General features: G+C 35.7%; 4 non-coding genes across 4 annotated transcripts; all 4 read right to left on the bottom strand.

The window, feature by feature from the left end:
- Positions 1 to 1,378: 1,378 nt before the first annotated feature.
- On the bottom strand, positions 1,379 to 1,543 carry LOC135764608 (U1 spliceosomal RNA). Its single transcript, XR_010540136.1, has one exon. It is a non-coding gene; the product is annotated as a U1 spliceosomal RNA (small nuclear RNA).
- Positions 1,544 to 2,326: 783 nt separating this feature from the next.
- On the bottom strand, positions 2,327 to 2,517 carry LOC135764663 (U2 spliceosomal RNA). The gene has a single exon (XR_010540187.1). It is a non-coding gene; the product is annotated as a U2 spliceosomal RNA (small nuclear RNA).
- A 5,673-nt stretch (positions 2,518 to 8,190) lies between these two features.
- Positions 8,191 to 8,355, bottom strand: LOC135764715 (U1 spliceosomal RNA). The gene has a single exon (XR_010540232.1). It is a non-coding gene; the product is annotated as a U1 spliceosomal RNA (small nuclear RNA).
- Positions 8,356 to 9,139: 784 nt separating this feature from the next.
- LOC135764646 (U2 spliceosomal RNA) lies at positions 9,140 to 9,330 on the bottom strand. The gene has a single exon (XR_010540171.1). It is a non-coding gene; the product is annotated as a U2 spliceosomal RNA (small nuclear RNA).
- Positions 9,331 to 10,563: the final 1,233 nt, after the last annotated feature.

The following is a 10,563-nucleotide window of genomic DNA, read 5'->3' as shown; positions in this document are numbered from 1 at the left end:
TCAGCTTTAAAAGAAGCATACATTACCTTTTAAAGAGGAAATACCTTTTGCATGAAATACCTTTACTCCCAGCATAAGCAAGCAATTTTCAAAATGCTTTTAAAAGTAAATAGTGATTATTTTACTTGTTTACCTGTTTGTGATTACCATGGAATCCTGTCACCATCATTTTTAAGCTTGTAAAGCAAATAATGAAATATTGACTTAGTAGGAAAAAATATTTTGGAAGTATCGTGATAAATGATGAAGAAAATATTTTGCAAAGTGATGGTTAGCACACGGTTGATGGTACCTATTAAATTCCATCATATTTTTTTATTCCTACTATGGAAGTCAATGGTGACTATCTGCTGTGGGTTTACCATCATTCCTCAAAATACCTTCTTTTGTGTTACTCAGAAAAAAACTAATCCTCGTGTTGTTGTAAGCCTGTATGCATGAGTAAATGATGACAGAATTATCATCATAAATTGAAATATCCCTTTAAACTGTATTTCCCCCCTTAAACCTAAACTTATTTTCCTACAGCAAGTCATTTAGGTAATCAAGAAAATACTTTACCCGTTGTCTTTGTGAGTTAAACAAATACAGCTACGCTTCCAGGTCTGTCGACGTTGCTGTGGTTTTTCGACAGCTGTAGTATGAAGGGTAGCGAATGAATGAATACATTGCAAAAAATCATTTCTTACTTGTTATTTCGAACTGTTTTAACTATACAAATATCTAGAAAGTCTTAAAATAAGATGCATTTTTTGATGAGCAAAATGCCCTAAGAAAATAAACCTAGCCTTTAGGGAGAAAAAACTCAGAATTTGGGCTTAAAACAAGCAAATAAATCTGCCAAAGGGGTAAGAAACAAATCTAGATATAAACACTTAATTCAAGAAAAATTGTCGTAGCCCATTGGCAGATTTGTTGGCTTGTTTAATGTACATGCATGTACAATATTTCAATTTGTCTTGTATTTATTAGCATTTTGTATTGCCCAACGCTGTCTAGGTTGTTTAACTGTTGTCATTTTCTTATAAAAGCCTTTATAATTTATTAGTTTGGATGATTGCCATTCCCGAGAACCTCTTATATTGGAAGTAAAAGAATCATCTAAGCATTATTTTGTGCTCTTAGACATGTAGCCGTTTGATTGTGGTTCTATTTAATGGCTAGTCTATTCGTTTGGAATGGTCAAACGGCTATTAGATTTTCACTGACAGCCCAAATTAAGCCTTGTTTTAGCCTAGACACTTATTCGCTGTCTATTAAAAGTTATGTAGTCGTTGAATAGCCGCTTTTTTGATGACTAATGTATTCTTGGGCCGTGGTTAGACGTCTCTTGGATTTTACGTAAAACGACAAGCGAATCTATTTTTAACACAAAGGTCAGGGGAGAGCGCGAACGCAGTCCCCCACTATCAGAAATTTTGCAGTCGAGATTCCCACATTTGGGGAATTCGCAAAGGGTCAGCCCAACCGGAGTGCAATGGCTGAGCCTCGCCCTGGGTGAACCACCTTCATGATCATGGTGTCTCCCCTGCCAGGTAAGTATGAGCGACACCCTTTGAGGCCAGACGGCCGCATCTTCCTGTGACCGATCACATCGACGGCGCCCCCGGAGGCCGTCCGACTAACATTTCATTTACTGTGTGTGACCAGGTGGAAAGCGCACGAAGCCACGTCTGAGACCAAACATTCTTCGAGATCTACCCTGTTTTTATTCCGTTTCCAGCCCGGTTGAACCGTGTAGAGTGAAATATGTGAAACAATTTAAATCAAATGGATTTAAATTGCGCATTCAAATATATGGTTTCGTTATTACAAAGTAACTTTACGTGGAATAGAAACAAAGAAATGTACAGAGCAATCAAGAAACAACGAAAGCATAGCAATTTTAGAACGTGGATAAATAAAAACACAGGGCTCAATGACTTACCCGTTGTCGTTGTGAGTTAAACAAGTACAGCTATGCTTCCAGGTCTGTCGACGTTGCTGTGGTTTTTCGACAGCTGTAGTATGAAGGGTAGTGAAAAAAGTTTTCAGGTGTTTTTAACATTCCAATCGGTCTCGTTCGCTTTTGTTGCGCCTTCAGCTGTGTCGAGGATGTTTAATTCGTCCTCGTATCACCTCCGCAAACTTGTAAAGAAATTAATTAAATACATTACAAAAACATTTCTTTATCAGCGTGTTCATTTCCACGCAAGCTTTTCGTTAAACCAATAAAGCCAACGAAATCACAGCAATTTTAAAACACACGGATTAGAAAAAACACCGTCATTCACGCACAAAAGAAGCAAATTCTTTTTTTTATACTTGACTTATTTATCCCCGAGATGGGGAGCGCACCATTCATGGAAACACTGCAATACCATGTTGATGCATGGAGTGGAAGGAGCAAGCTCCGCTTCCATTTCCGAAGGTCAAAAATCCATTTAACATATAGTCCCCGGATAGGAGACGTATCAGACATTAAACTGATAAGAACAGATACTACACTTGATCTTAGCCAAAAGGCCGAGAAGCGATACCGGAATAGACGCAGCCAAAGGGGGAGCCGGCGAAGGCGCTGGCTTTTGGGGTGGAGGCTAGCGGGCATTTAACTCTATACGTTCTCATTGTATAACCCAGAGGTAGAACGTTGAGCTAGCAAATCAGAAGTTCATGTTTTAATGCAGGATCTGATCCACGCTCATGAGAGAGAGAGAGAGAGAGAGAGAGATAGAGAGAATTTAGAATTTTCAAAAAACCTTTATTACAAATTAAAACATTTTCATAACCTCAAATCAGAAAAAACAAAGAAAAAAATATATATAGTAACGGAAATAACAAAAAAATAAGCCAACATAGGAGCAAAGAACAAATCATCTTCAATAACCAGACACAGAGCTCCTCCATAATACCAAATCAATTCAAAAGAAAGAAGATCATTCATTGCTTTAAAGTATCTAAAACCAATAAGGATTCTAGATTTAACTTATTTTAAAAACTGCTAATGTATCATGGCTTCCGGGTCTGTCAACGTTGCTGTGGTTTTTCGACAGCTGTAATATGAAGGGTAGAGTGAAAAAAAATATTTAAGTGTTTTGAACATCCCAATTTGTTCGTTTACTTAGTATTTTCTTAATGTTTTCGAGTTAAAAAATAATTCTTAAATCGAGATACATTTACTTAATAAGCAAAGTGGCTTAGAATTTAAGTCTTGTTTACTGAAATAAATTCTAAAATGTAATAGGTTAAGGCTTAAAACAAGTAAAAATATCTGCCAGTGGGGTAAGAAAAATAAACCTAAATTGAGTTTATTATTGAATTAAGTTGAAACTAGAATTAAGTTTATTTTTCTTACCCCGCTGGCAGATATTTTTTATTTGTTTTAAATATAAACCTGTTGATTTTTATAATTTATTTCAATTATTTTACAAAGTATGCGATCTGATTTTTTTAATCGCGGTGTTTCTTTTATTCCTCGTTTCTTTTCCGTGCATTTGCTTTATTTATTTATTTTTGCTTGTTGCATTTAAATGCACATTTGATTTGTTGCCACATTATTATGTGTTAATGTATTTTTTAACATGTTTATCAACAAAAAGTGCGTTATTATAATTAATTATATAGCTGTGAAATATATACAAGAATTCCCAGCAAAAACAAAACGTTTTTATAACAATTTTCTATTACAATACATAATATCTTAAGCCACTTTGCTTACCAAGTAAATGTATCTCCATTTAAGCATTGTCAGATATTCACTAGAAAACAAGACAAAAACAGTAAGTAAGATATTAATTTACTTTTTTCTTTCAAACATAAATTTACAGACGGCTGGAAATTTTTAATAAAATAACTAGACATACCTATTCGGGTCTGCTCCCGTTTGCTGTGATGACGGGGGACTTAGTCCAAAGCACATTTTGAGGAATACTTACACATTTTACTTCTTATTTCTTTGAAATTAATTATGCATACACTATGGATTAAAAATGTCCCGACTGCGAACCTGATAAAACCCAGGTAAAAAGCAAATACAAATAAACCATTTTGATTTAGCAAAAGTTTACAAATAAATGCACTCCTTGCACACAACAAGCACGTCTAGTTACCATTCATATTTTGCGTGATTTAAGTTTCGTCGCATACATTTTGGAAGGCACACGATAAAAACAAAATAAGGCTTTTAATGTATGCCGACCTCATTCTCCGTTGAGGGCTTATCAATCATAATAAACGCTGTTAACTCTTCTCATTGAATGGTCTAAATCCAATGCTGGTAAAGAAATCAAATGTGCATTTAAACGCAACAAGCAAGCCGTAAAGCAATGGATGCAGGCAAACAAACGAGGAATAGCACATACACCACGATTAGATCATCGGGTCGCATACTTTGGAATTAATAAGAAATAATTATTCAGTCTAAAGAAATAAGAAGTAAAATGTCTAAGTATTTCTCCAAATGTGCACACTCATTACAATAAACGGGAGCAGACACGAATAGTTATGTATGTCTCGTTATTTTATTTAAAATTGATAAGCTGTCTAACATATGATATATTTTGATAATACGAAATGCTAAAAAAATAATATAACACCAATCGACAATATCTGTTATTGTTATTTTTACAAGTAAATTCATGTGTAGGAGAAAACAAAGCAGCTGTCAGTCCATACTATATTGAGTGGCCATCGTAGTGGTGCAACCTGAACGATGTTTTCCCTACTTCCGGTCAAAGCCGCCATTTTGTGAAATAGGCATATAGGTGACGCTGGAGCACGCGGCCATTGTCTCTGTTCAACAAAACAAGTATATATATACACATACGCATATTTTTCCTCAATCAATCACCGAATACAAGGTGCAATTCGATGCCAACTGACCCTTCTCTCTGGTTTCATGTTTGTAAGGAAAATTAAGGGGGAAATTACGATAGCATTTCAGCCAAACATTCATTCGTGCCACGCTGCTTTTCTTTGAACGAAAAAAAACCCTCTGCTCCCCCTACACAATTTCTTCTCCTGTTATTTTATGCTTAAAACAAGCAAATAAATCTGACTACAGGGTAAGAAAAAATTCGTGAACTTTTCCCATAAACACTTAATTCAAGAAAAATTGTCCCACCCCACTGGCCATTTTTTATCCACAATACACATTCGATGTCTGCAGGCACCATTGTCTTTGTTCAACGCAAACAATTCTGTTGCGTTTTTCTTTGAACGAAGTGCTCCGCCTAGATAATTTGACCCATATTCACATGGGTTTGTTTCTCGTTTTTTTTCTTTGAGAACAATCTATATAGCGCCTTCCACAATCGTTTTGGTGTTAGCTTTACGTAAAATAGAAACACAGAAAAGTACTGAGCGATGGAGAGACCACGAACGCGGAACGTATTATGGACCACGGACTGGCAAACAAACTGGCAACCACGCACTAAAGAAGCAAACTCTGATTTTAAACTCACCTTATTTGTCCCCGGAAAGCGCCAGAGTCGATGCACGGAGTGGACGGAACAAGCCTCGCTTCCATAGCCGAAGGTCAAAAATCCATTTAAACGTGTAGTCCCCGGTGTCCACTCGATCTTACCCAAAAAGCCGAGAAGCGATACCGCAATGGCATCCGGAGAAGGCGCTGGCTGTCGGGATGGAGGTTAGCGGGTCAGAGGTCCGGCACTGAAGGTCTGCGTTCATTATTCACCGTGTGCATTTCACTCTATATCCACTTTCTAATGTATAGCACTTGATAAGGATTAACAGTTTAAAAACAGAAATGCAAGACATCAGAAAATACATTTATTTTTTACTTTCATAACATGAGAGGTGTCATACAATAACAAATATGAGCTTTAAAATCACATTCCTAAGTTAAAAATATACATAAAAATAGATATATGGATCATTACACAAATCACTACTCAAAGGACCTATGTTAAATAACTGCTTCAATATTAATTAACAATAACATTTGGCCAAGGCAGTCCTTGTAAATAGACATATAAATAGACAAATAAAATCATGACATATATGCCGTAGAGCCTGAGATAGAGAAAAATAATAAGGAATTCTGCTTTTACTACCATCTCAGAAATATTGCCAGAATTAGAGGTTTTGTCTCAAGACAGGACTTAGAGAAACTTGTTCATGCTTTCATCACCAGCAGGGCCGATTATTGCAATGGTCAATGGATTTAAAAAGTACTGTTTCTTGTTTAAAAACCACTTCATGGCTACAATACATGACAGATATGCTAATCGAATATGAAACCGATTACTCGGATCAATAGGATCAGGTCATTTAGAAAAAACAAGGGTTCACTCAAAACAAGGTGCCTCAGCATTCAGTTATTATCAGCTTTCAGAAGAGATCAGATGTGCTTCAACAGTAGACACTTTTAAATCTAGATTAAAAACACATCAGTTTAACTTTGCATTTACTGAATGATTTAAAACAGTACGAATAAAACAGTACAAAAGAATAAAACAGTATGAACCTTACCTGTTATAAAGGGAATGAAGCTTACGGTATGGTGCTTACCTGCAGAAATAAATAAAGTACAATAAGAACACACAGAACTTCAATTTTCAAAATTATTTTAACATTAAATGATGATTATTTTACTGGTTTACCTGTTTGTGATTACCACAGGATCCCGTCACCTGGCTGCGGTCTTCATTTGGTGAACGGTTCTTCACTCATAATTGACCTATACAAGAAATAGAGAAGAATAATAAGCAATTCTGCTTTTACATGTAGATGTGTGCCCCAAGAACACAGACACACCGGCTCCAAAAAGTTTAAACAGTACACATTTCTGTTATTTTAATGTGGCAAATGTGTCAGCTTTAAAAGAAGCATACATTACCTTTTAAAGAGGAAATACCTTTTGCATGAAATACCTTTACTCCCAGCATAAGCAAGCAATTTTCAAAATGCTTTTAAAAGTAAATAGTGATTATTTTACTTGTTTACCTGTTTGTGATTACCATGGAATCCTGTCACCATCATTTTTAAGCTTGTAAAGCAAATAATGAAATATTGACTTAGTAGGAAAAAATATTTTGGAAGTATCGTGATAAATGATGAAGAAAATATTTTGCAAAGTGATGGTTAGCACACGGTTGATGGTACCTATTAAATTCCATCATATTTTTTTATTCCTACTATGGAAGTCAATGGTGACTATCTGCTGTGGGTTTACCATCATTCCTCAAAATACCTTCTTTTGTGTTACTCAGAAAAAAACTAATCCTCGTGTTGTTGTAAGCCTGTATGCATGAGTAAATGATGACAGAATTATCATCATAAATTGAAATATCCCTTTAAACTGTATTTCCCCCCTTAAACCTAAACTTATTTTCCTACAGCAAGTCATTTAGGTAATCAAGAAAATACTTTACCCGTTGTCTTTGTGAGTTAAACAAATACAGCTACGCTTCCAGGTCTGTCGACGTTGCTGTGGTTTTTCGACAGCTGTAGTATGAAGGGTAGCGAATGAATGAATACATTGCAAAAAATCATTTCTTACTTGTTATTTCGAACTGTTTTAACTATACAAATATCTAGAAAGTCTTAAAATAAGATGCATTTTTTGATGAGCAAAATGCCCTAAGAAAATAAACCTAGCCTTTAGGGAGAAAAAACTCAGAATTTGGGCTTAAAACAAGCAAATAAATCTGCCAAAGGGGTAAGAAACAAATCTAGATATAAACACTTAATTCAAGAAAAATTGTCGTAGCCCATTGGCAGATTTGTTGGCTTGTTTAATGTACATGCATGTACAATATTTCAATTTGTCTTGTATTTATTAGCATTTTGTATTGCCCAACGCTGTCTAGGTTGTTTAACTGTTGTCATTTTCTTATAAAAGCCTTTATAATTTATTAGTTTGGATGATTGCCATTCCCGAGAACCTCTTATATTGGAAGTAAAAGAATCATCTAAGCATTATTTTGTGCTCTTAGACATGTAGCCGTTTGATTGTGGTTCTATTTAATGGCTAGTCTATTCGTTTGGAATGGTCAAACGGCTATTAGATTTTCACTGACAGCCCAAATTAAGCCTTGTTTTAGCCTAGACACTTATTCGCTGTCTATTAAAAGTTATGTAGTCGTTGAATAGCCGCTTTTTTGATGACTAATGTATTCTTGGGCCGTGGTTAGACGTCTCTTGGATTTTACGTAAAACGACAAGCGAATCTATTTTTAACACAAAGGTCAGGGGAGAGCGCGAACGCAGTCCCCCACTATCAGAAATTTTGCAGTCGAGATTCCCACATTTGGGGAATTCGCAAAGGGTCAGCCCAACCGGAGTGCAATGGCTGAGCCTCGCCCTGGGTGAACCACCTTCATGATCATGGTGTCTCCCCTGCCAGGTAAGTATGAGCGACACCCTTTGAGGCCAGACGGCCGCATCTTCCTGTGACCGATCACATCGACGGCGCCCCCGGAGGCCGTCCGACTAACATTTCATTTACTGTGTGTGACCAGGTGGAAAGCGCACGAAGCCACGTCTGAGACCAAACATTCTTCGAGATCTACCCTGTTTTTATTCCGTTTCCAGCCCGGTTGAACCGTGTAGAGTGAAATATGTGAAACAATTTAAATCAAATGGATTTAAATTGCGCATTCAAATATATGGTTTCGTTATTACAAAGTAACTTTACGTGGAATAGAAACAAAAAAAAATGTACAGAGCAATCAAGAAACAACGAAAGCATAGCAATTTTAGAACGTGGATAAATAAAAACACAGGGCTCAATGACTTACCCGTTGTCGTTGTGAGTTAAACAAGTACAGCTATGCTTCCAGGTCTGTCGACGTTGCTGTGGTTTTTCGACAGCTGTAGTATGAAGGGTAGTGAAAAAAGTTTTCAGGTGTTTTTAACATTCCAATCGGTCTCGTTCGCTTTTGTTGCGCCTTCAGCTGTGTCGAGGATGTTTAATTCGTCCTCGTATCACCTCCGCAAACTTGTAAAGAAATTAATTAAATACATTACAAAAACATTTCTTTATCAGCGTGTTCATTTCCACGCAAGCTTTTCGTTAAACCAATAAAGCCAACGAAATCACAGCAATTTTAAAACACACGGATTAGAAAAAACACCGTCATTCACGCACAAAAGAAGCAAATTCTTTTTTTTATCGCGACTTATTTATCCCCGAGATGGGGAGCGCACCATTCATGGAAACACTGCAATACCATGTTGATGCATGGAGTGGAAGGAGCAAGCTCCGCTTCCATTTCCGAAGGTCAAAAATCCATTTAACATATAGTCCCCGGATAGGAGACGTATCAGACATTAAACTGATAAGAACAGATACTACACTTGATCTTAGCCAAAAGGCCGAGAAGCGATACCGGAATAGACGCAGCCAAAGGGGGAGCCGGCGAAGGCGCTGGCTTTTGGGGTGGAGGCTAGCGGGCATTTAACTCTATACGTTCTCATTGTATAACCCAGAGGTAGAACGTTGAGCTAGCAAATCAGAAGTTCATGTTTTAATGCAGGATCTGATCCACGCTCATGAGAGAGAGAGAGAGAGATAGAGAGAATTTAGAATTTTCAAAAAACCTTTATTACAAATTAAAACATTTTCATAACCTCAAATCAGAAAAAACAAAGAAAAAAATATATATAGTAACGGAAATAACAAAAAAATAAGCCAACATAGGAGCAAAGAACAAATCATCTTCAATAACCAGACACAGAGCTCCTCCATAATACCAAATCAATTCAAAAGAAAGAAGATCATTCATTGCTTTAAAGTATCTAAAACCAATAAGGATTCTAGATTTAACTTATTTTAAAAACTGCTAATGTATCATGGCTTCCGGGTCTGTCAACGTTGCTGTGGTTTTTCGACAGCTGTAATATGAAGGGTAGAGTGAAAAAAAATATTTAAGTGTTTTGAACATCCCAATTTGTTCGTTTACTTAGTATTTTCTTAATGTTTTCGAGTTAAAAAATAATTCTTAAATCGAGATACATTTACTTAATAAGCAAAGTGGCTTAGAATTTAAGTCTTGTTTACTGAAATAAATTCTAAAATGTAATAGGTTAAGGCTTAAAACAAGTAAAAATATCTGCCAGTGGGGTAAGAAAAATAAACCTAAATTGAGTTTATTATTGAATTAAGTTGAAACTAGAATTAAGTTTATTTTTCTTACCCCGCTGGCAGATATTTTTTATTTGTTTTAAATATAAACCTGTTGATTTTTATAATTTATTTCAATTATTTTACAAAGTATGCGATCTGATTTTTTTAATCGCGGTGTTTCTTTTATTCCTCGTTTCTTTTCCGTGCATTTGCTTTATTTATTTATTTTTGCTTGTTGCATTTAAATGCACATTTGATTTGTTGCCACATTATTATGTGTTAATGTATTTTTTAACATGTTTATCAACAAAAAGTGCGTTATTATAATTAATTATATAGCTGTGAAATATATACAAGAATTCCCAGCAAAAACAAAACGTTTTTATAACAATTTTCTATTACAATACATAATATCTTAAGCCACTTTGCTTACCAAGTAAATGTATCTCCATTTAAGCATTGTCAGATATTCACTAGAAAACAAGACAAAAACA

This window comes from Paramisgurnus dabryanus, chromosome 9, assembly GCF_030506205.2.
Source record: "Paramisgurnus dabryanus chromosome 9, PD_genome_1.1, whole genome shotgun sequence".
NCBI classification, from domain to species: Eukaryota; Metazoa; Chordata; class Actinopteri; order Cypriniformes; family Cobitidae; genus Paramisgurnus; species Paramisgurnus dabryanus.
The sequence above is the reverse complement of the archived record's forward strand: the minus strand, read 5'-3'. Positions and strand labels throughout refer to the sequence as shown.